This window comes from Papio anubis, chromosome 17 (assembly GCF_008728515.1).
Source record: "Papio anubis isolate 15944 chromosome 17, Panubis1.0, whole genome shotgun sequence".
Taxonomy (NCBI): domain Eukaryota; kingdom Metazoa; phylum Chordata; class Mammalia; order Primates; family Cercopithecidae; genus Papio; species Papio anubis.
In genome coordinates, this window is record NC_044992.1 from 697,130 (window position 1) to 722,158 (window position 25,029).

At 50.7% G+C, this 25,029-nt stretch overlaps 1 protein-coding gene across 2 annotated transcripts in view; it reads right to left on the reverse strand.

Moving 5' to 3' along the window:
- Nucleotides 1-25,029, reverse strand: part of NXN (nucleoredoxin) — a 188,317-nt gene that overhangs the window by 136,646 nt on the left and 26,642 nt on the right. The gene's annotated exons all lie outside the window — the stretch shown is intronic.

The following is a 25,029-nucleotide window of genomic DNA, read 5'->3' on the forward strand; positions in this document are numbered from 1 at the left end:
CCCAAAGTGCTGGGATTATAGGCATGAGCCACTGTGCCCAGCTTCAATATTACTTTTTTTTTTTGTCTCTTTTTCCCCCTTTTTGTGGATTATAGGGTCTCACTATGTTGCCTAGGCAGGTCTCAAACTCCTGGGCTCAAGCTATCTTCCCATCTCTGTCTCCTTAAGTGCTGGGATTATGGGCATGAGCCATTGCACCTGGCCTCAATATTACTTTTAAAAGAGGAAACTATGCCAATAGATGTTTTGGTAAAAAGAAGGAAAAAGTGCCTTGGGCAACTTCAAAATGCAAGGTCTCTGTTAAAAATCAATTCCACTGAGGTCGGAAGCCCCTAACGAAGACATCACCCAGACCCTTTCACCACTCAGGACCAGGTATCGACGGCTTGCCTCATTTCACAACAGCCCGGTGGGCTTTGCAGGATCCTTAAAAACAAGATTCCAGGGCACAGCCATGAATTTGTGGCACACCTCCCTGGATTTACAGTGGGGTGACCAAGCACTAGACCCTCCTCCCTTCCCTGCACCAACATACTTCATCGTTTTAAAACAACCGTCAGTTTCCTAAGGTAAATATTAAGGTTAGCTCCTGGGCAGACATCATCATTCTCTCTCTGGACTAAGATGTTTGTGAACTTTAAATCTATCAACTGAGGTGCTTGTCCTGCATGAAGTTACCCAGTGAACAAGCGACTCCCAGCTCTGTATGAACTACCCAGGTTCAAGGGCCTCCAGAGAAAGGTCACCAACAGGGAAAGGAGGCTCCACGGAGATCGACTGGCCAGAGGGTTCTAAGATCACAGAGGGAAGCCGCAAAGGAAGCCCAGAGAGGCCCTCAGTGATGACCTCAAGCACGTCCTTTCCCCACATGCTGTAACTTTCTAAGTTACTCGGCCCAGTCTCGAGATACTGAAAATAAGTAATACCTGGTCATTAAGTCACATCCTTCTTCAAAAGAATATTACTGGGCCGGGCACAGTGGCTCAAGCCTGTAATCCCAGCACTTCGGGAGGCTGAGGCGGATGGATCACTTGAGGCCAGGAGTTCAAGACCAGCCTGGCCAACATGGTGAAACCCTGTCTCTACTAAAACTATAAAAGTTAGTCGGGCGTGGTGGTGCATGCCAGTAATCCCAGCTGCCACTCGGGCGGCTGAAACAGGAGAATTGCTTGAACCTAGGAGGTGGAGGCTGCAGTGAGCCGAGGTCATGCCACTGAACTCCAGCCTGAGTGACAGAGCACGACTCCGTCCCTAAAAAATAAAAAAAAAAATGGTTAAGAGAGTAAATTATGTTACGTATATTCTACCACAATTTTTTAAATAATGTTTTTTACAAGTTGTTTAACTCAACAATCCTTCTCCTAAAAAAATAATAATAATAATTGGCCAGGCATGGTGGCTCACACCTGTAATCTCAGCACTTTGGGAGGTGGAGGCGGAGGCGGGTGGATCACGAGGTCAGGAGTTCAAGACCAGCCTGGCCAACATGATGAAACCCCGTCTCTACTAAAAACACAAAAAATTAGCTGGCGGTGGTGCTGGGCGCCTGTAATCCCGGCTACTCGGGAGACTGAGACAGGAGAATTGCTTGAATCCACGAGGCAGAGGTTGCAGTGAGCTGAGATCACACCACTGCACTCCAGCCTGGGCCATAAGAGTGAAACTCTGTCTCAGAAAAAAAAAGAAAAAAGAAAAAAGAAATTGCCAGCTATGTAGCCTGTTTATTAAGCTTCCATAATGAAAGCTTCCAATCCAGGTGACTCGTGTTCCTCTCTCGTCCATATTGGCCCCCAACTCCAAGATCAAACACACTTCTCTGACTTCAAAGCTGCAGGTTTCTGCAAGTCTATACCCCCGTCCTAGGACTGCCTCCAGCTGGAGCTGTTTTCCCAGTCGGCTGCAGAGGCCTCGCGCTGTGTTCGCCAAGCGTGAGGCTCCCTCTCACCTGCTCACTTTCGGGTTCGGAGTCACAGGAGGACTCTCTCAGCGGAGCAGATGGCAAAGGGGCAAATGTACGGTAGATTCTGTTTGTTTATTTGCGGCAAATAGCTCTGAAGGACCAGCCCTTTTTTTCTCTCATCTCTGGCAAATCATTCGGTTCTGAAAAAGTTCCTCGGCCAGCAAGCCAGCCGGTAGGAGGAGGGCGGGGAGAGAACCGGAAAAGGAAGGAAACCCCTTCCTCATCTCCACCTCAGAAACACTGAGCTTTGTTTTGGGATTCCAGTGAGTTTGTATCCCTCACTCTTGGAAATTAAACCGGTAAAAAAATCCAGAAAAACTTGGGCAGAGGTCAAAAATGGTTAAACTGTGGCCAGTGGGGTCAGTGTTTTCTTTCCAGCAAGGGCTGCACTGGGGAAAATTTAAAAACCAACAGTAACAAACCCCCTACCAACGGTGAAACACACTGAGAGGAGAAAATTGAGTACGTCGTGGAAATGGATTTTTCTAAAATGGGGTCAGATGCCCAAAGGACTCCACAGGGGAGAATTCTCACAGGGCTGCCTCAGTCAACAACAACACGCCAGGCAAACGCATGGAAGATGGTGGAAAGCGAGTATTTCTCTTTTCTTATTTTTTATTTTTGAGACAGTCTTGCTCTGTCACCCAGGCTGGAGTGCAGTGGTGCGATCTTGGCTCACTGCAACCTCCGCCTCCTGGGTTCAAGCGATTCTCCTGCCTCAGCCTCCCGAGTGGCTGGGATGACAGGCACCTGCCACCACACCCAGCTTATTCTTGTATATTTAGTAGAGACGAGGTTTCACCATGTTGGCCGGGCTGGTCTGGAACTCCAGATCTCAAGTGCCCTGCCTCGGCCTCTCAAAGTGCTGGGATTATAGGTGTAAGCCACCGTGCCCGGCCCATTTAGCTGACTTTGCACAGTTATGGACGACGGGGCTCTGGGCCCACAGGTTCTAGATCTGTGGGTCTGACTAACTGCATGTCCACTGAGTTCACACCGGGAACCTCCCCAAAATGCTCCTTCTCTCCTCCACTGCGGGCCCCGAGGCAAGTCCTCCCCACCCCTCGCAGACCTTCTCCGGGAGTCCGCGGTTCACCTCGAGACATCTTCTATGCCCACCTGCACAGCCAAACGCATCTCTTTCCTCTTCTTCATTGCTTCCCTGACCCAGGTAGGGCCTTTTCTCTGTAAGCAGGACTGTAGACTCCCAGAAAACCACAGGCTCCACACTCCCCAATGCTCCTGGTGCCTCCCTGTGCAAAACCTCCACAGCTGCCCCACAGACCACCAGGTACAAACAGAGCACAGTGTTGGAAGATGCTGCCCTAGTGGTAGCCGTTAAAGCCAAAATCACCAGCCAGTGCAGTGGCTCATACCTGTAACCCCAGCACTGTGGGAGGCCGAGGTGGGCAGATCACCTGAGGTCGGGAGTTCAAGACCAGCCTGGCCAACATGGTGAAACACCATCTCTACAAAACTTATCCTGGCATGACAGCGGGCGCCTGTAATCCCAGCTACTCAGAGGCTGAGGTTGGGAGAATGGCGTGAACCCGGGAGGCAGAGCTTGCAGTGAGCTGAGATCGCGCCACTGCACTCCAGCCTGGGTGAGAGAGCAAGACTCCACCTCAAAAAAAAAAAAAGGCAAAATCACTAAGATGGCTAAGGGACAAATGTAGGGTAGATTTTGTCTTTGGTCTAACAGCCCAAAGGCCAAAGTGGGTTCTTCAACGGTCATTTGGCTCACACAATGTTTCCATCCTGATGAGCTGACAACACTTAGAAAAGAGATTTCACATCTTGTAAAACTGTGGACGGTTTCGACCCATGGGGTATCTGGGTGTGCACCCCAGCCTGGCTGCTCCCTTGAGAGGAAGGAGCCCTCGCCGGTTTGCCCCAGGCCCACCACTCCCCAGGACCTCCCGAACCACACCCACACCAGAGGATGGCCCCCAAGTGGGTCTTAAAAACAACCTTGGGGAACAGATAAGAGCTTCCCAGATGACAGAGTTAGATGTTAAACATCGCAAAGTCAAAGTCGGTAGATATTAAATGTATGATTGTTTTCATATCTTTAGCCCCAAAATAATACATGTTCCGTGGAAAGGCCTAAAGGCAGGCCCAATGCCTGGGGAGCTTCCACTGCTTCTCTCTCTCCTGAATCCAGAGTATTCTGCCCTTCACAGAAATACGGATGGTTCAGAGATAACCAGCCAATCAGGCGTGCCTTTAGGTTAGGCCCCAGCAAACCACAGGCTGCCAGCAAACCACAGGCTGGAAACTGGGAATGTCCTCAGGGTCCTGGGACCTTGGCTGTTTTCACCCTGTTGGCCACACAAAGGCTCCTTCTTGGCTGCCAGAGACCCTCCCTGGGGTAGAGAGGGAGAGGGAGGGAGGGAGGGAGACAGAGAGAGAGAGAGAGTTGGGGGAGCTGGGTAACTAAAAGACAAGGAGTTGATGTATTCTAGGCACTTGAAAGGTCAGAAGGCTATCTCTGTTCTTTTTTTTTTTTTTTTTTTTTTTGAGACAGAGTCTCATTTAGTCGCCCAGGCTGGAGTGCAATGGCGTGATCTTAGCTCACTGCAAGCTCCACCTCCCAGGTTCAGGCGATTCTCCTGCCTCAGCCTCCCGAGTAGCTGGGACTACAGGCGCCCACTACCACGCCTGGTTAATTTTTTGTATTTTTAGTAGAGACAGAGTTTCACCGTGTTAGCCAGGATGGTCTCAATCTCCTGACCTCGTGATCTGCCCACCTCGGCCTCCCAAAGTCCTGGGATTACAGGCGTGAGCCACTGCACCTGGCCAAAGGCTGTCTCTTCTAATTACTGAGGTTTTAGAACCATTTTCCTAAACTCTCCCTCTTGCAAGAGCCTGTAGTCAAGTGTGCTGAAGACCTGAGTTCGAGTTATCATCTCCACTAACGCCCTGGCTGAGAAGTTCCCACCAAAAGACAGCAGCGACATTTGCTTCCCAAACGTCCAAACACCACACTCCCCGTCAGCCTCAGCGCCTTGCAGGGAAAAAGAATCGGCTCTGGAGGGAGGATCCCCGCGGCAAACTTGGCCAGCACATCTCCGCATCGCTGGGCCTCAGTGTCCTCACCTGGAAAATGGGGGTGATCCCGCCAACGTCACAGGGTCCTTGGGAGAATGAAATGAGACAATGCCTAGAAGGTGTGTCCACTGCAGTCCCCGGCACGGGGAGGTCCAGCCTTCTGTGGCAGCCTCGGCTGGTTATCAGGCAGTTCAGCACAGCTCCAGGGCCAGAGCACAGATCCTGGTTCAGCCACATATCAGCAGCACAACCGGGACAGCCAGTTGGCCCCATGGTGCGTCCTCCAGGGGCCGCGTGAGGAAAGACGGTACACACCAGGTACACACCAGCACTCGGGGCCCAGCACGGGCCCCCCACTCAGTGAAAACCATCCTCTCGCTCTCAGGCTTGTCATGATCATGCACTGGCAGCATCCCCCTCAGTGATGAACCCCGTTCCAGATGACAAAGTACCAGTGACCCACGGGCAGCCGTGGCTGAAAAACAGTCACAGGAATCACCATCAGGCCCCTCGAGGTCACAGGCTGATGGGGACGCGCAGACGCTGATGTGAGATGGGCTCCGTGTGAATGAGGCTAAGTAAGACACTCACTTTCCTAAACATCGCGGGCAGACATAATGGGGTTACACAGGCATTGAGCTGATTTTACAGTTATGCACAACGGGTCCTCTGTACCCACAGGTTCTACATCCATGGATTCGACCAACCCCAAATCAAAACTATTCAGGGCTGGGTGCGGTGGCTCACACCTGTAATCCCAGCAATGTAGGAGGCCGAGGCGGGCGGATCACTTGAGGCCAGGAGTTCAAGACCAGACTGGCCACCAAGGTGAAACCCCATCTCAACTAAAAATACAAAAATTAGCCAGGTGTGCTGGTGTGTGCCTGTAATCCCAGCCACTCAGGAGGCTGAGGCAGGGAAATCACTTGAACCCAGGAGGCAGAGCTTGCAGTGAGCCGAGATGCTGCCACTGCACTCGAGCCAGGGCAACAGAGTGAGGCTCCCTCTCAAAAAAAAAAAAAAAAAAAAAAAGGGGGCCAGGCATGGCGGCTCATGCCTGTAACCCCAGCACTTTGGGAGGCCAAGGCGAGCAGACTGCCTGAGCTCAGGAGTTCGAGACCAGTCTGGGCAACACAGTGAAACTCCCTTGCTACTGAAATACAAAAGAAAGAAAAAAAATAGCCAGATGTGGCAGCATGCGTCTATAGTCCCAGCTACTTGGGAGGCTTGGCGCCCTTCTCCATCCCCTCAGAGAACTCGGCGCCCTTCTCCCTCCCCTCACGGACTCGGGGCCCTTCTCCGTCCCCTCAGAGACTCGGCTCCATCCCCTCAGAGACTCGGTGCCCCGCTCCGTCCCCTCACGGACTCGGGGCCCTGTGAATCCACACCCATGGGTCACAGCAGGGAATCTTTTAACTAGCACAAGAGCAAGAGAAGGAATTCAGAGCAGTAAAGCTGGTGCCTGTTCACCCTTTCCCCTCCAGGCAGGAAAGAATCAAGGAAGAATTTCAGAATCTTTTTCCACAAGAAAGGGATTCTGTGGAGGAAGGGAGTGGGACAGAGATGAAGAAGTTTAGGGTTTGCTATTTTAAGCTCAAAATAAATCCTGATGAGAAAGGATGTGAAGGCTTGGTTTTATTTTTAAGATCTTATCCAAGGCAAGGAACTATATCTGGTGTTCAGGGGTGGGTGGAGTGTAAACGGCCAGGCTAACAGTCATTTCATCCCCACTCCGTTCCCCAAAAGCAAAGCCAGAGCTCGGCATGTGCTTCTAGAACTTTCTATATCTGGCATTCAGGGGTGGGTGGGGTGCAAATGGCCAGACTAGCAAAGTCATTTCCTCCCCTGTCCGTTCCCCAAAAGCAAAGCCAGAGCTCAGCATGTGCTTCTAGAATTTTACAATCTTGAATTACGGCTTCAAAAGAACTCAGATTCCACTATAAGGAGGCTCCACTGAGTGGACGGACGTGAGCAGGACCACAAAGACAACCCGGCGGGACACACGACACTGTTCCCAAGATGTTAGCAGGGGAAAGAGTCGGACGAAATGGCGAAGCATTTGGCACAAGAAGACCAACAAACGACACACCAAACCAGCAAAGACAGCTCCGTAAGAAAGACACCTTCCTTCCCAAATCTACTTTAGGATCTATTGCTGTCAACTCTGACTTTCTGGAAGTCTAACTGGTACGAGGTCCAATCCTCACTCGCTTACGAAACAAAATCAGACAAAACCGGGTAGAACCCTGTACTGTGCATAATAAAAAGCACTTCCTTGAGACAGCCAAAGAAGTCCCTTAAAAAATCGTTACCTGGGCCGGGCGTGGTGGCTCACGCCTGTAATCCCAGCACTTTGGGAGGCCGAGGTGGATGGATCAGGAGATTGAGACCATCCTGGCTAACACGGTGAAACCCCGTCTCTACTAAAAAATACAAAAAACTAGCCGGGCGAGGTGGCGGGCGCCTGTAGTCCCAGCTACTCGGGAGGCTGAGGCAGGAGAATGGCGTGAACCCGGGAGGCGGAGCTTGCAGTGAGCTGAGATCGTGCCACTGCACTCCAGCCTGGGCGACAGAGCAAGACTCTGTCTAAAAAAAAAAAAAAAAAGCACCTCCTCTCCTCCAAGAAGCCTCTTTACCTATTCTAAGATTTACTTGGCCAGGCGCAGTGGCTCACACCTGTAATCTCAGCACTTTGGGAGACCGAGGTGGGAGGATGATCTGAGGTTCAGAGTTGGAGACCAGCCTGACCAACATGGTGAAACCCCATCTCTACTTAAAAAAAAAAATTAGCTGGGTGTGGTAGCAGGCGCCTGTAGTCCCAGCTACTCGGGAGGCTGAGGCACAAGAATTGCTTGAACCCGGGAGGCGGAGGTTGCAGTGAGCCGAGATTACACCATTACACTCCAGCCTGGATGAGCCAGACTCTGTCTCAAAAAAAAAAACTGAACAGCTTATCTTTAGAACTTTCTAACACACCCACAGCTGGAGGCCAGTGTTGTAACCATCTCAGGAGGCACTAGATGGCAATTCTGCTGCCTGTTCTCTCTGTTGAGATGCTCACGCTCTTTCTGCAGACACGAGGTGGTTAAAGCCAGGGTCTTTTTCGATCAATACATTTTAAAAATGTGAACCGGGGGTGGGGGCGGGGGGCGGGAGGGTCTGTCAGCTGTGGGGAGACAAACCTCCTGCTCCAGGCGCCCTCTGGCAGAAGCTGGCAAGCCCCACTTCCATGTATGGAAGTGAATGAAAGCAGTAAAACCTCAGGCATGAGTCTGGGCAGGGCTGGGGGTGGGGGCCGGCATTCCTCCCAGCAGGGCCAGCCCCAGAGGGGCCGGCGGCAGAAACCTTCGCCTGGGGTCCCATGGGTATTTCCCTGGGAGAGCCACAGGGGCAGAGGGGACGGGAGGCAGGAAAGCAATGGGCACGGCACACTCAGTAGACGGAACGCACCCAGGAAGCGGAGCTCAGCCTCCCCGAAAATGCACCAGAGCCTGAGTCCTGGTAACCAGGGCCACGCAGCCCCGGCCTGCCCTGACCTCAGTCCCCTGGAATGGAGAATTCTCCACAGTCCACCATCCATCACCGCCGCTCCCTCATGGCCAGCGCTGAAAGAAGGGGCGTTTCCATTTTGGGGGGGTGGTGGTTGTGGTTTTTGTGGTCTGAGAAACTCATGAGTTACCCACCTCCTGCCAGGGCAAGGCCAGGGGTTGCAAACAATTTAGGTCACACTGTGGGGGCTGGAGTCAGACAGACCAAGGTTGGAACCCGGCAGGTACCACGGACGACAGGTCCCTGCTGCCCTTGTGGCTTTCCCGCCGAAATACCCACAGAACCCCGTCCTGAGGTTCCTGCTGCCCGTCCCTCTGGGAGGAATGTGGCCAGCAGAGCCAGGACCTACTTCTCCTTCATGGAAGATGCAATGAGATAAGACATGAAAAACGCCTAACAAGGTGGTCCTAGATGGGTCCTAGGCACCCCGTTTTACAGATGTGAATACTGAGGCCAGAGCCATGAAGACCACTTCAAGGTGGTCCCTGGAATCCAGTGAGGGGCTCAGCCCACAGAATTCATGACTGATGATCATTATAATGGAACCCTCCAGCTCAGGGAATGTCTGACTAGCTCCCTGAAGTCCAAACGGAAGACTATGATCCTTGGGAGGCCGAGGTGGGTGGATCACCTGAGGTCAGGAGTTCGAGACCTGCCTGGCTAACACGGCAAAACCCTGTCTCTACTAAAAATACAAACATTAGCCAGTCGTGGTGGTGGGTGCCTGTAATCCCAGCTACTCGGGAGGCTGAGGCAGGAGAATCGCTTGAACCTGGGAGGTGGAGGTTGCAGTGAGCTGAGATCGCGCCACTGCACTCCAGCCTGGGCGACAGAGCAGGACTCCGTCTCCAAAACAAAAGAAATGCTGCCCACTCCTAAATTTCGGAATACCTAAATTATCTCTCACGTCAGGTGGCAGGTCTGACACAGCAGCCTCCCTTCCAAATTCTCCAGGCTTAGGCCAAGCACGTGTCCGGGGATGTCTTGCACCAACTTTTTGTTTTTCTTCTACTCCAGCATATTTGACCTCCCTGCTCAGGTTCCAGCGACTTCCTCAAAGCAATAGGCCCGATTCCCATGACCCTAGGCCCCAGGGCTGAGTGCCAGGGGCTCAGGTCACAGCTGTCCCTCAACACCACTCGGGAAGGGGGCTAACTGCCTGGACAGGCCCCAGGATAACGAGCCTCCTCTCCTTCCCTGATGGCCCAACAGGAAAAAATACTGTGGCTGCCCAGTCATCCGAATGGAATTGCTCTTTACCAGTCAGGGGCCGCAGCAGCCTAGACTCCCAGATTGAAGCACCTGGCCCTTTGTAAATTCCTTTCTTTACATTGCACATATTTCAGCGCTGGTAATCCCCCTCTTAAGAGCTCTGAGCTGTTGTCCAGTGAGGTAACATGTTTGTTTTTTCAGCCCTGAGTTACAGCCACTTGAGGCTTTCCACATAGGAGGTCTGTCCCGCGTCCCAGGCCTGACCCCAGCCCTTCCACAGGGAAATGGTTCTGCTGTCAGGAACGAGCTCCCGGGATGGAGAATGTTTTCTTCTAGAGGCTGGGATACGTAAACTTACACGGGAAAGATGGGCCTGTGGTATTTCCCTCTTTTCGGCATGCTCATCTCTTTTCTTCTTTTTTTTTTTTTTTCTTTTTTCCTGAGACAGAGTCTCGCTCTGCCACCCAGGCTGGAATGCCACGATCTCGGCTCACTACAAGCTCCACCTCCCGGGTTCAAGCCATTCTCCTGCCTCAGCCTCCTGAGCAGCTGGGATTACAGGTGCCCACCACCACACCTGGCTAATTTTTTATTTTTAGTAGAGACGAGGTTTCATCATGTTGGCCAGGTTGGTCTCGAACTCCTGACCTCAGGTGATTCGCCCGCCTGGGCCTCCCAAAGTGCTGGGATTACAGGCGTGAGCCACTGCGCCTGGCCTCATCTCTTTTCTTTTCTTTTTTTTTTTTTTTTTTTGTATTCTTTTTAGTAGAGACAGGGTTTCACCGTGTTAGCCAGGATGGTCTCGATCTCCTGACCTTGTGATCCACCCGCCTCGGCCTTCCAAAGTGCTGGGATTACAGGCGTGAGCCACTGCGCCTGGCCTCATCTCTTTTCTAAGAGCAAAACTTGGCAATGTCTGACAGGCACTGGTTGAACTTCTTTTAAAGGCTACCAGGAAAACTGCCAAGAAATATGACTGGCCCAGCTGAGCATGGTGGCTCACGCCTGTAATCCCAGCACTTTGGGAGGCCGAGGAAGGGGAATCACAAGGTCAGGAGATTGAGACCATCCTGGCTAACATGGTGAAACCCTGTCTCTACTAAAAAATACAAAACAGTTAGCTGGGCATGGTGGCAGGCGCCTGTAGTCCTAGCTACTCGGAAGGCTGAGGCAGGAGAATGGCGTGAACCCGGGAGGCGGAGATTGCAGTGAGCGGAGATTGCGCCACTGCACTCCAGCCTGGGTGACAGAGCGAGACTCTGTCTCAAAAAAAAAAAAAAAAGACTGGCCCAGCCATATGGAGGCTGAGAATCTGGAGGCTGGTCCGCCATCTGACTGCCCCCTCCCTGGGCCTCAGTTTCCCCATCTGTCAAAGAAGACGGTGGCCACCTAATCCACCCCCAACCCCGTCCTTTCCAGGGTATCATTCAGTGACGGCGTTGCTCAATATTTTGTAATAAGGGCATTTAACTATGATAACAGCACCAACAAACACTGAGACTCACCTTTCTGCTTTGGAGTTCCAAACCTCTTCCCGCCAGAATCCCGCCAAGCCTTCAACTCTCCGTCCAAACCATTCATTCCTTCTTTCAATAAACACGGTGCCAAGTGTGTACCGATAAGAGGTGCCAAATGTGTTAAGTATGAAGGACACGAGAGGAAAGACAGCTTCTCTGCCCTCAGGAAACCGTCGGGTCTCATGGAAAAGAACAGTGGTCACCATCTTCCGGCCTTTTCCTCCGTGCCCAGTACTATGTTAAGGGCTTTTTATTTTTATTTATTTATTTTGAGATGGAGTTTCACTCTTGTCGCCCAGGCTGGAGGGCAACGGCGCGACCTCGGCTCACCGCAACCTCCACCTCCCGGGTTCCAGCCATTCTCCTGCCTCAGCCTCCAGAGTAGCTGGGATTACAGGCACCCACCACCACGCCCGGCTAATTTTTTGTATGTTTAGTAGAGACGGGGTTTCACCGTGTTGGCCAGGCTGGTCTCAAACTCCTGACCTCCAGTGATCCACCCGCCTCAGGCTCCCACAGTGCTGGGATGACAGGCGTGAGCCACCACGCCCGGCCAAGGGCTTTTTATATCAGTCATCGTCTTAAACCTCCACTGCCACCCGACAAGGTGGGCACTGCTATCGTTCCCACCTTACAGATGAGGAAGCAGAGGTTAAAGTAACTTGCCTAAGGTCTCAAAGCTGGAGAGTGGGAAAGATAGATCGGAACCAGGTCATCCAGGAAAGACACTGGCCCCTCCATTCTCAGAGCTCCCGGGGGCAACTCCAGCCCTTTCAGAACCAACCCCATGGTCATCACCCAGAAAAAACTCTAAATTTATATGTATATATATTTCATGCCTTATTGCCCCAGCTAAATTATAAATGCCTATCAGAGAAGGGACTCAGTCATTTATTTCTCTGCATCCTGTCACTGCCCGAGGCCAGTGAGATGCTCAGAAAACATGTGATTGGCAGAGGCCTGGCGGAGCCGAGACGAGGCAACGAACGTGCAAAGGAGATTCGTGTAATATGAGCACAGGACTACGTAAAAAATCCAGCTTGAGAGTGTCCTCATCCCTGTCACCACTCCCCTCCCCCAACACTACACCATGTGGAAAACGCCTAGAGGAATTTCCTTTCCTCTATTTAACAAACAGAAACCACGAACCCCCAAGATCTTCTTTGCACTCTAAGGAAGCTTACAGAAATATAGAAAATGCATTTCTGGGCCTGGGGCAGTGGCTCACTCCTGTCATCCCAGCACTCTGGGAGGCCGAAGCAGGTGGATCACGAGGTCAGGAGTACAAGACCAGCCTGGCCAAGACGGTGAAACATCATCTCTACTAAAAATACAAAAATTACCTGGGCGTGGTGGCACACGCCTGTAATCCCAGCTACTCAGGAGGCTGAGGCTGGAGAATTGCTTGAACACAGGAGGTGGAGGTTGCAGTGAGCCGAGAACAAGCCATTCCCCTCCAGCCTGGGCGACAGAGCGAGACTCCATCTCAGAAAAAAAAAAAAAAAAAAAGGCATTTCTGCAACCTGGCCCAGCAGAAGCTTCTTTGGTTTGAGCGTGGCCTCCTTGGTCAAAAGAACCTGTTTCCTATCCTGTCAAGGTCAAATCTCCTTGATACACCTGTTTCCTGTCCTGTGGCATGTCTGGAACCCAGACTCTCTTTCTCATGCCAAGCCCAGACCCGAGAGGCAGCTCTCACCTTGCAAACAGCTCACTGCAGGCAGCGTCTCAGTCTTCACACAGAAATCGTACCCCCACGTCAGCATCGCCTAGAATGTATGTTCCTGAGGATCTGCCCAGGGAACCTTTGTTTTCCTCACAGAATGTGAAAATGTTTCCACGGACCACGGGCAGCCTCCGTCACTCGTCCGTTTCCAAACATGCATCTTCTTGTTCCATCCTATACTTAGATGCCTCGGCAGGATCAAATAGGCCCTCCCCGTCTCAACTTTCCCCTTCCTTCCCACACGGTTATTTATATCTGGAGGATCTCTCTTTCTTAGTCCACTGGACTACCCTCCCCCTCGTTTGAAAAGGTCACTTGCACGTTCTTCTTTCCAGAAGGCTTTTCTTGCAGGAGGTGGCTGCCAGCTGGTCCTTTCCCCGGGTGCCTCTGCCCAACAAGACACGAGGGTGAGCAAGGTGACTCGTCCACCGAAAATGCGAACGTGCTGACGGGGGCACACCCTACACTAAAGCACAGCCTTCAAAACCTCACTGCAGCCAGGCGTGGGGGCTCATGCCTGTCATCCCAGTGCTTGGGGAGGCTGAAACAGGAGGATGGCTTGAGGCCAGGCGTTCGAAACCAGCCTGGGCAACACAGCAAGACTCCATCTCTACAAAAATTATTCTTAAAAATCAGCTGGGGAGTGCCGGGCATGGTGGCTCACCAACGTGGTGAAACCCCATCTCTACTAAAAATACAAAAATTAGCCGGGCGTGGTGGTGCATGCCTGTAGTTCCAGCTACTCGGGAGGCTGAGGCGGCAGAATCGCTTGAATCTGGGAGGCAGAGGTTGCGGTGAGCCGAGATTGCACCACTGCACTCCATCCCAGGCAACAAAGCGAGACTCCCTCTCAAAAAAAAAAAAAATTAGCTGGGGAGGTGGTGAGCTCCTGTAGTCTCAGCTTCTCAGGGCGCTGAGGTGGGAGGATCGCTTGAGCCCAGGAGGTCAAGGCTGCGGTGAGTCATGATCACACTACTGTGCTCCAGCCTAGGTAACAGCCGGAGACCCTGTCTTTAAAAAAGAAACACACATACACACACACACACACACGATACGAGTTCTCTCATCTTGCAAGAAAGAATAATGTGGACACGCACGGAGCCGAGGGACATGGTGGCCGCGGTGTGGTCGCGGATGAGGTTCATCAAGGGAGGTGTGGCTGGAGGCGCCGTCTACCTGATACAGGACCAGGAGCTGCTGGGGCCCAGCAACGAGAGCCGGGCACCCCACAGAAGGCTGGACAGGTGGTTCCCCCACCACGCTCCAGTTAAGCCAGTATGTGAGTCAGCAGAAAGGCCTGCGGATACCTCAGCTCCCAGCCCCTCCGAAGACTTCCTTTCCCCTCCGTGACTCCTGGAATGCAGGCATCAGCACAGCGACTTCAGCTCTGTCAGCCCCTCCGAGCCCGCGAGCAATGCCAGCACTTTGGGAGGCTGAGGCAGGTGGATCACCTGAGATCAGAAGTTCCAGACCAGCCTGGCCAACATGGTAAAACCCCTTCTCTACTAAAAATACAAAAATTAGCCAGGTGTAGTGGCGCGTGCCTGCCACTCGGGAGGCTTGAGCCCGGGAGGCGGAGCTTGCAGTGAGCTGAGATCATGCCATTGCACTCCAGCCTGGGCAACAGGGTGAGACTCCGTCTCAAGAAGAAAAGAAAGGAAAGAGAGAAAGAGAGAGAGAGAAAGAGAGAGAGGCCGGGCGCTGCAGCTCAAGCCTGTAATCCCAGCACTTTGGGGAGGCTGGAGACGCATGGATCACTGCGGTCAGGAGGATCGGTGACTATCCTGGCTAACACGTGAAACCCCCTGCCCCCTACTAAAACTAGCAAAACTAGCCATGAGGCATGGACAGAACCCAGCCACTCGGGAGGCTGAGGTGGCAGAATGCTTTTAAATCTGGAGGCGTGCTGCCTGGCAGTGAGCTGAGATCCAGCCACTGTGCTCCAGGCTGGGCTGCATAGAGCCAGCTCCGCCTCCCCAAAAAAAAAGAGAGAGAGAGAGAGAAAGAAAGGAAGAAGGAAAAGAAGGAAAGAAAGAAAGAAAAAGAAAGAAAGAAAGCTATTCAACAAGATAGTAAGTATTGTAATTTACTTAACCCTTCCATGACATACACATTTAGGGATTGCATCCACCTAGGATAATGCAGCTGTAAGGAATCCCTTCAGGAGGGCAAGGTAAAATGAGGTAAGCATCTTAACAGTTCTGTCCTAACCTACAGGATGTACATTTAATCTGCATTTATGACTAATTCGATCATATTCTCACTTCTGAACTGACATTAATTCCCTTTCCCTTCTTAAATAAAGTCGTCTCTTAAGGCTCACTGAATCTTTGAAAGTTTACCTTTCATAATTTGTACTATTTATTTATCTAATTAATTAACATTCCCGTAGCAACCCTTCGACTTTTCTTAAGCCACTTGCTTACATGAACTTACAACCCACTGAATTATAAATTTTCTCAGTGGCCTCATAAAGAAGAAAATAAGGAACATTAGCCAGGCGCAGTGGCTCACGCCTGTCATCCCAGCACTTTGGGAGGCCGAGGCGGGTGGATCACCTGAGGTCAGGAGTTCAAGACCTTCCCGACCAATGTGGTGAAACTCCGTCTCTACTAAAAATACAAAAATTAGCCGGGCATGGTGGCACGTGCCTGTAATCCCAGATACTCGCGAGGCTGAGGCAGGAGAATTTCTTGAACCCGGGAGGCAGAGGCTGCAGTGAGCCGAGATCATGTCATTGCACTCCAGCCTGGGCAACGAAGCAAGACTCTGTCTCAAAAACAAAAAAAAAAAAAAAAAAAAAAAGAAGAAGAAAAGAAGGAACATTCAGGAAAAGGGGGGAAAGTTGTGTGTAATATTAGGTGAGAAGACTTTTGACATCATATTTATACACCCTTCTCAAAGTAATAAATGCATTCCTGAGACACCGCAGGTGAGTTTTCCAAAGCAGAGGCAATCACAGGTTGAACGCCCCTTAGGAGCTCACAATCTAAAACAACTAGGCATATTGCCTAATAAAATGAAGATCCTTCTGCAATAAAAAGAATATTCCCAGCCGGGCACGGTGACTCATGCCTGTAATCCCAAGACTTGGAAGGTAGAAGCAGGTGGATCACTTGAGCCCAGGAGTTTGGAGATCAAGCTGGACAACATGGTAAAACCCTGTCTCTACCAAAAATACAAAAATTAGCCAGTCTCATAACCCCGTCTCAAAATAAATAAATAAATATTAGATTTTTAAAATTTTAATTAGGCCGGGTGCGGTGGCTCATGCCTGTAATCCCAGCACTTTGGGAGGCCAAGGCGGGTGGATCATGAGGTCAGGAGATCGAGATCATCCTGGCTAACACGGTGAAACCCCGTCTCTACTAAAAAAAAAAAAAATACAAAAAATTCACCACCCGGGCGTGGTGGCGGCGCCTGTAGTCTCAGCTACTCAGGAGGCTGAGGCAGCAGAATGGCGTGAACCTGGGAGGCGGAGCTTGCAGTGAGCAGAGATTGCACCACTGCACTCCAGCCTGGGCAACAGAGCAAGACTCCATCTCAAAAAAAAAAAATTTTTTTTAAATTGTCCCTGAATTTACCTATTTCATAACTTTGGATTTAAGGTGTGGTGGGTTTTCTAAAAATACAGTAAGTAAAATACTGAAGTAAGTAAAAAAATCTATATTAAACATGAGTTGCCTAATACTAGTCCCCCACAAAAGCCACAGCATAATACAAGTGCCTAGTGTAGGGGCTTTTGTCCCCATATACATCTGAATACGCTTGGAAGCGAAGACTGACAGCCTCAGAGAATGAGCCTCTCAGTTTATCCAAAGGGCCAAACGGCAGAGCCCAGTAGGGGGGAGTCTCACAGACACCTTCTCACTGCTTTCCATCAGTCCTCGAGGGGCCCCTCTCTAAGGACGGGGAAGCGGCTTTCAAAGGCCTCCTTCGCCTGCTGTATTTAGGGGGCACATCAGCCTGAGACATTTTCCTTCTAAGGACAGCGGTGGTTTGAGGGATTCGTTCCTTGTCTCTAACTGTGTTGGGTTCATTAAACAAAGGCAGACATCATACAAGGTTATCAGACAGGCACGCACGGACACTTTTAGCCTCTACTCACCTGACACAGAGAAGCAGCACCTGTCAGGTTAGCCAAGGATATAAGCAAGGCCCATTTAAAAGGCTTGATTTAAAAAAAAAAAAAAAAAAAAGGTACAGGTACTGGGACACACACACACCTTTCATTATATTTGAAATTTTTTTTTTTTGTACTGCCCTTCTAGAAAATAACAGTTAATTTAAAACGATAAATCTGGGCTAGGCGCAGTGGCTCACATATGTAATCCCAGCACTTTGGGAGGCTGAAGCAGGCGGATCGCTTGAGGACAGGAGTTTGAGACCAGCTTGGGCAAAATAGTGAAACCCCCCTCTACAAAAAATAAAAACATTAGCCAGGTGTGGCGGGACACACCCGGAGTTCCCACTACTCGCTACTCAGGAGGCTGAGGTGGGAGGGTCGCTTGAAACAGAAGGCGGAGGCTGCAGTGAGCGAAGATCGCACCACTGCACTCCAGCCTGGGTAACAGAACAAGACTCTGTCTCAGGGAAAAAAGAACAAAAAGGAAAAAATAAAAATAAAAATAAAATGCTAAATCGATGTGTGCAAAAAACTGTTTAAGCATATGTCTTTTCGAATGCAGTATATGCCTATTCTTTTTCTGGAAAAACATACAAGACGCCACTAACAGTGATATTATCTTTGGAAAGAGGATTATTGCTACAGTTAAAAAACAAAATGCTGGGCCAGGTGCGGTGGCTCACGCCTGTAATCCCAGCACTTTGGGAGGCCGAGGCGGGCGGATCACGAGGTCAGGAGATCGAGACCATCCTGGCTAACACGGTGAAACCCCGTCTCTACTAAAAAATACAAAAACTAGCCGGGTGAGGTGGCGGGCGCCTGTAGTCCCAGCTACTCGGGAGGCTGAGGCAGGAGAATGGTGGGAACCCGGGAGGCGGAGCTTGCAGTGAGCTGAGATCCGGCCACTGCACTCCAGCCCGGGCGACAGAGCGAGACTCCGTCTCAAACAAAAACAACAAAAACAAAAACTGCTGGCTCTCCCTTGCGGATGGAAAACAGTGAATACGGAGAAACAGGGGGTATGCAGCCATGCTGAGCAGAGGAATATAAATGGCTTTTTAATGTAAACAGTCAGCAGGAAAGCCATAATTTGTGCTGTACATACAGAGACAGATAAATCCCCGTCTCCTCATGAACACATACTGTGTTTTGTTCTAGGGATCTCTGTTTGCCTGGTAACTATTGGCTCAGCCGCAGAACAGATTCAGACGATCTCAGAAAAAAATGTCACTAATTTATTCACGGGAAAGAAGGGCTTCAAAAAGCGCTAATCGAAATGACGAGTGAATGGGGGCAGCACACCAGCATGGCACATGTATACGTATGTAACAAACCTGCACGTTGTGCACATGTCCCCTAGAACATAAAGTATAATAATAATTTAAAAAAGAAAAAAAAAAGTGCTTCCGAAAGAGAGTGTTCCACCTCAGTCTCTGCCAATTAATACTTCCCGCAAATGCAAACGAGAGAGACTATGTCCATGTATTAAGTAGTATTTTATTCTTAAGAACATTTGTAAAAAGCTGAAAACGACGCATCCAAGGGTTGAAGCCAGGGACTTTCTGCAAAGTTAGGAAACTGATTTCCCCCCAGGAAAATGTTGGAAGGCATTTAATTCCAATTCACCCTCACGCCTACATTTGAAATGTCAGAATCCTTAGGTGCCAAACTGCAATGTATAGAACAGATTTGTGTGTACCTTCAGGTGGCCAGATACACTCGTGTACGAAAACAAATCTATTTCCAAGTAAGGTAAAATTCGCAAAATAAACGGACTGATTCACCCTAAAATATTAAGAAAAACAAATGTGTCTGCACAAGGACACTGGGCTGCTTTGCAGCTAGTGGCTGGCTGTGGATAATTTTGAAACAAAATGCCACACTTAATTAGCCAGTGGGATTCGCATCCTGTGTGTGATGGAGAGAATGGCATTAAGAAAAAGACTCCCTCAGGCTCCATTAGCGCCCTGATGAGACGATGGGGGAAGAGGGGTGGTGGGAAGAGGGCAGGGTACTCAGGATTAACACACGGCCTTCAGCAAGTGCGAGCTCTGGGCCATCTGGACAAATGGGGGACTCTCAACTGCACACTGACTACTGGGCCTATCTAGTCCACTATTCCCACAGGGTCCTTCCTCTGCAGGAAACAATTGCACTCACACTCCACACATACCCAGCGGATAGAGCAGTTCTCAGATTACATCCAAGAGGGAGAATGCGTCGGTGATTTCCTGACCAGCGACCCACCGATGGAGGGAGTCTCGATTTTCGAAAGGACAAAAGCGGGAGATTCTGCAGACGGCAGAGAGCCGAACTCGACATCAGCCCTTCCACAGACCTTCCGGCTTCCTTTAGTTATCACACACACACTTAGGAAAAGGAGGGATCTGTTAGAAGCAAGCATGCATTCACCAAACACGCGTCATTTCAGACTATCTTTCCTTGAAAACTATCGATAGGAACAATCTAAGTGGTAACAAGCTGTCTGTGACGGCCTCCTACCACAACACACTGACCACACAGAGAGGAGTGTGGGCTGAATCAAAATCCAATCAGGGCAAGTTTGGAATCGGCTGGATTTGAAGACAGTTGAGCCACTGACTAACAGACTCCTAACAGTCTGGAGAAGGTGTCTAGCGGCGTAGCCCCAGACTCTATCCCCAGACTCAGGCTAATCAACACTTTTTTTTTTTTTTGAGACGGAGTCTCGCTCTGTCGCCCAGGCTGGAGTGCAGTGGTGCAATCTTGGCTCGTAGCAAGCTCCGCCTCCCGGGTTCATGCCATTCTCCTGCCTCAGCCTCCCAAGTAGCTGGGACTACAGGCGCCAGCAACCTCGCCAGGCTAGTTTTTTGTATTTTTAGTAGAGATGGGTTTTCACCGTGTTAGCCAGGATGGTCTCCATCTCATGACCACGTGATCCGCCCGACTTGGCCTCCCAAAGTGCTGGGATTACAGGCGTGAGCCACCGCGCCCAGCCCTAATCAACATTTTTATCAACTGCTTGTATAAATAAGGGTCTAGCAGGGATCACATAACACAAAGCTAGGAAGGGGCTCTGATTACTGTGGGTGACCACATCAGCATAAAAAAGACTTTGACAGACTATAAAAACTGATCAAATCTAAAAAACTGATTCTTAAAAATGATGGATAAAAGGCTGTGGATTCTATTCTTGTCCATTCAGGGATACAATGGTTAAAAAAAAAAAAAAAAAGACCTTGGTGTTCTGGTTGACAAAAAGATCAGTGAGTCAACACAGTGAGATGCGCTTGTCAGAAAAGCAAATGCAGGCTGGGCGCGGTGGCTCACAGCTGTAATCCCAGCACTTTGGGAGGCTGAGGCAGGTGCATCACCTGAGGTCAGGAGTTCGAGGCCAGTCTAACCAACACGGGAAACCCCGTCTCTACTAAAAATACAAAAATTAGCAGGGCATGGTGGCGGGCGCCTGTAATCCCAGCTACTCAGGAGGCTGAGGCAGGAGAATCACTTGAACCCAGGAGGCAGAGGTTGCAGTGAGCCAAGACTGTGCCACTGCACTCCAGCCTGGGTGACAAGAGCAAAACTCCATCTCAAAAAACAAAGAGGCCGGGCGCGGTGACTCATGCCTGCAATCCCAGCACTTTGGGAGGCCTAGACAGGCAGATCGCAAGGTCAGGAGATTGAGACCATCCTGGTTAACACGGTGAAACCCCGTCTCTACTAAAAATACAAAAAACTAGCCGGGCGAGGTGGCGGGCACCTGTAGTCCCAGCTACTCAGGAGGCTGAGGCAGGAGAATGGCGTAAACCCGGGAGGCGGAGCTTGCAGTGAGCCGAGATCCGGCCACTGCACTCCAGCCTGGGAGACAGAGCCAGACTCCGTCTCAAAAAAAAAAAAGGAAAGCGAATGCGACGAGATCTCGCGGCGTGGTAACAGAGGTCTAGGGAAGACCCAGACAAGCCTGTCTCACCCACAGCATGCGGGACGCACGTGGCCCAGGACAGCTCTGAATGGGACCCAAAACAAATTTGCAAACTTTCTTAAAACATTATGAGATTTTTTTGCTATTTGTTTGTTTAGCTCATCAGCTGTCACTAGTGTTAGCATTTCTTTTTTTTTTTTCTTTTGAGACAGAGTTTTGCTCTTGTCGCCCAGGCTGGAGTGCAGTGATGCAATCTCGGCTCACTGCAACCTCCACCTCCCGGGTTCAAGTGATTCTCCTGCCTCAGGCTCCCGAGTAGCTGGGATTACAGGCATGCACCACCACGCCCAGCTCATTTTGTATTTTTAGTAAAGATGGGGCTTCTCCATGTTGGCCAAGCTGGTCTCGAACTCCTGACCTCAGGTGATCCGTCCACCTTGGCCTCCCAAAGTGCTGGGATGACAGGCATGAGCCACCACGCCCGGCCGGTGTTCGCATATTTTATGTGTGGCCCAAGACAATTCTTCTTCTTCCAACGTGACCCAGGTAAGCCAAAAGATTGGGCAACAAAGGAGGTGGGGCAACCAGCTGGAGTCTGCATTCACATGGGGGGATGACTGTTGAGGGCAGTGGGGGGCAGACGAACTTGGAGGGTGCTTGGATATGAATGGCCTGGGTCGGGTGGGAATGTGAACCCACGTCGCAGGAGAAATGCTCCAAGGACCAGGGGACTCTCACTGGGGAGACAGAAGAGTTGTCTGCAGTTCTTCAGGGCCCAGAAGTCCCCTGGGAGAGGACGGCTGACGTCAGAATGGACTTCCTCAGGAGACGGTGTGTTAGGGTCACCGGAAACACCCCACATGGAGAGGGTGACCGCAGGCGGCCCCACAGAGAGGGTGACCTGGGGCGGGCCCCACAGAGAGGGTGACCGGGGGCGGGCCCCACAGAGAGGGTGACCGGGGGCGGCCCCACAGAGAAGGTGACCGGGGGCGGCCCCACAGAGAGGGTGACCGGGGGCAGGGCCCACAGAGAGGGTGACCGGGGGCGGCCCACAGAGAAGGTGACGGGGGCGGGCCCCACAGAGAGGGTGACCGGGGGCGGGCCCCACAGAGAAGGTGACTGGGGGCGGGCCCCACAGAGAGGGTGACCGGGGGCGGGCCCCACAGAGAGGGTGACCGGGGGCGGGCCCCACAGAGAAGGTGACAGTGGGAACCATACTCCCTCAGTAACACACTCTAATTTTTCTTGATGAGCCCCCCACAGTCTCCGGACCTGAGGCTCAGTCCACCTGGCTTGGGACCCCAGCCTCCGGCTACACAAGTGTGGACACAAGTCAGGCTTGGCCCTTTAGTATTTACACATCCCGGCCATAGTGACCAGTTACGGGATCAAGGGCATCCATGCCGGACTCGTGCTGCTGGGAGTCTGGGAGGACAGGAAGCCGACTCAGAACTGCGGGTGGCCCTCAGGCCACTAGAAGATAAGGGGCAGCCTGCCAGAGGCCAGGGCCCAGTGCTGCTGGGAGTCTGGGAGGACAGGAAGCCGACTCAGAACTGCGGGTGGCCCTCAGGCCACTAGAAGATAAGGGGCAGCCTGCCAGAGGCCAGGGCCCAGAGACAATCGGGGCTGGGAGAGGGGCCCCAAGACGGCGTCTGTGCCACCCGGGCCTAAAGCTGACTTATATCTTGGCCTCTCACCCACAGGAAACTGGACCCTTCTGAACCCAGGGGTCGATATTCTACACACCTAGATAAGGCAGAAAACAGGGCTCAGAAAAGTTTAGGAATGTGGCAAGGAGGCAGATCCAGGGACAGAAGAAATTTAAATGGATAAGAACAACAAATAAATTACAAGGAAAAGCAGGGAAGGGAAACTATAGGTTAAAAGAGGCTTAAGGGATACAGCTACCAAATGTAATGGGCAGACTTTTTTTGGATTCAAACAAACCAACTGTAATCCCAGCACATTGGGAGGCCGAGGTGGGTGGATCACGAGGTCAGGACACAATAAAAAAATTAGGAGACAATCAGGAAAATGTGAATACTAACCAGATATTTGCTGAAACTAAAGAACTGCTGGATTTCTTAGGTGTGATATTGTGGTTATGTTTTTTAAGGGTTACTTAGTGAAATGCTTATGAAGGAAATGAGATGACGGCTGGGACTGTCTTCAGGATCATTGAGGGAGTTGGGGGGGCAGCAGGTGCCCATGCGTTGACGACTGTTGAACGGGGGAGGACATGTGGGGATTCACTGTACTGCTTTCTCTACCTGCGTGATACTTAAAGTTTTCCAAAATAAATAATAGCAAGAGACATATGCACAGACCAGTGTCTCCCCCTGGCCTCTCCCAGCTCAAAAGAGTACGGGATCCATTCAGTAAAACTGAACACCTGATCAAAGAGATGGTCTAGAATTACACCCATATGCAAAGACAGGCAAATGCAGCGGGGCGTGGTGGTGCACACCTGCAGTCCCAGCTATGCAGGAGGCTGAGGTGGGAGGATTGCCTGGGCCCAGAAGGTCAAGGCTGCAGCAAGCTCTGACTGTGCCACTGCACTCCAGCCTGGGCAACAGAGCAAGACCGCTCTCACACAAACCAGCAAACAATCAAAGACACAGATGTCACCAAATCAACAACTGACAGATAATTATTGTCCTAGTAGGAAAACAAAGACAGGCCAGGCACGGTGGCTCACGCCTGTAATCCCAGCACTCTGAGAGGCTGAGGCAGGTGGATCACTTGAGGTCAGGAGTTCAAGACCAGCCTGGTCAAGATGGTGAAACCCTGTCTTTATTACAAATACAAAATTAGCCAGGCGTGGTGGCGGGCGCCTGTAATCCCAGCTACTCAGGAGGCTGAGGCAGGAGAATCACCTGAACCTAAGAGGCAGAGGTCGCAGTGAGCTGAGATCGTGCCTCTGCACTCCAGCCTGGGCCACAGAGGGAGATACAGTATCAAAAAAAAAAAAGAAAAAAGAAAAGAAAAGAAAAAGAAAACAGAAGAAAGAAAACAAAATAAAAAATGAAGAGAAACCAGGTTCTGCTATAGTCTCTAGATACAAATACATAACTAGGTGCTTTGGAATGGGGGAGGGGTACAAAGAGGTAACAAGGCTGAATTCCTCTCTCCTATAATCCAAATAACCATAAAATGTGGAATGAATCCCAAAGCGCCTGGGGTAAACATTTAAATGGCACCGCTATGCACCAGGCACTATCCTGAGTACTCTCCGATATTACCTCATTCAGTACTTAACAACCACCCTAAGAGGCTGGTACCATTATCTCCATTTTACTCACCAGGAAACCAGAGACAGAAATTCCGTAACTGGCCCCAAAGTCACACTCCCGGAAAGAGCCAAGTTGCAAACCCAGGAAACCTGGATCTGGATTTCCAGTCTCTATTCTCCATCTACCATGCAACAGACCTTTAATACTCACCTATCATAATGGAGTATTTTTGAAGGATCATGGCTATAAACAATTTTTACGATTGCAATCAAGAACGTGCCCTGAGCTAGAAAACACTCACAGCAACAGCCGTGCCTGTTCGGGACCCAGTGCGATTTTTCCCTATCACACGAGGTCCCACCTGATCTTCAGATTTCACATCAAAACCTGAAAAATGAGTAACAGATGAGGCCGCTGTGCCGTGAGCCACCACGATCAAAGGAAAACCGTCTTGACCTGATCACGTTTAACGGGAGAAAGAGCAACGCCTTCTGATTTTAAACAGACTAAATCCATTCAGATTTTTATCTGATTTTAAACAGACTAAATCCATTCAGATTTTTATCTGATTTTAAACAGACTAGATCCATTCAGATATTGACCAAAAAAAGACACAGAAAAAAACTGTAGAACTGATGCATCTGCATGAAATTCTCCCCCCAGGAAAACAAAGAGAAAACCCTATCCCTAGGACAGCAGAACTCACCACACCCTGTTTGGTGACTCTTCAACAAGGATCTGAGATAAAACCGTCCTT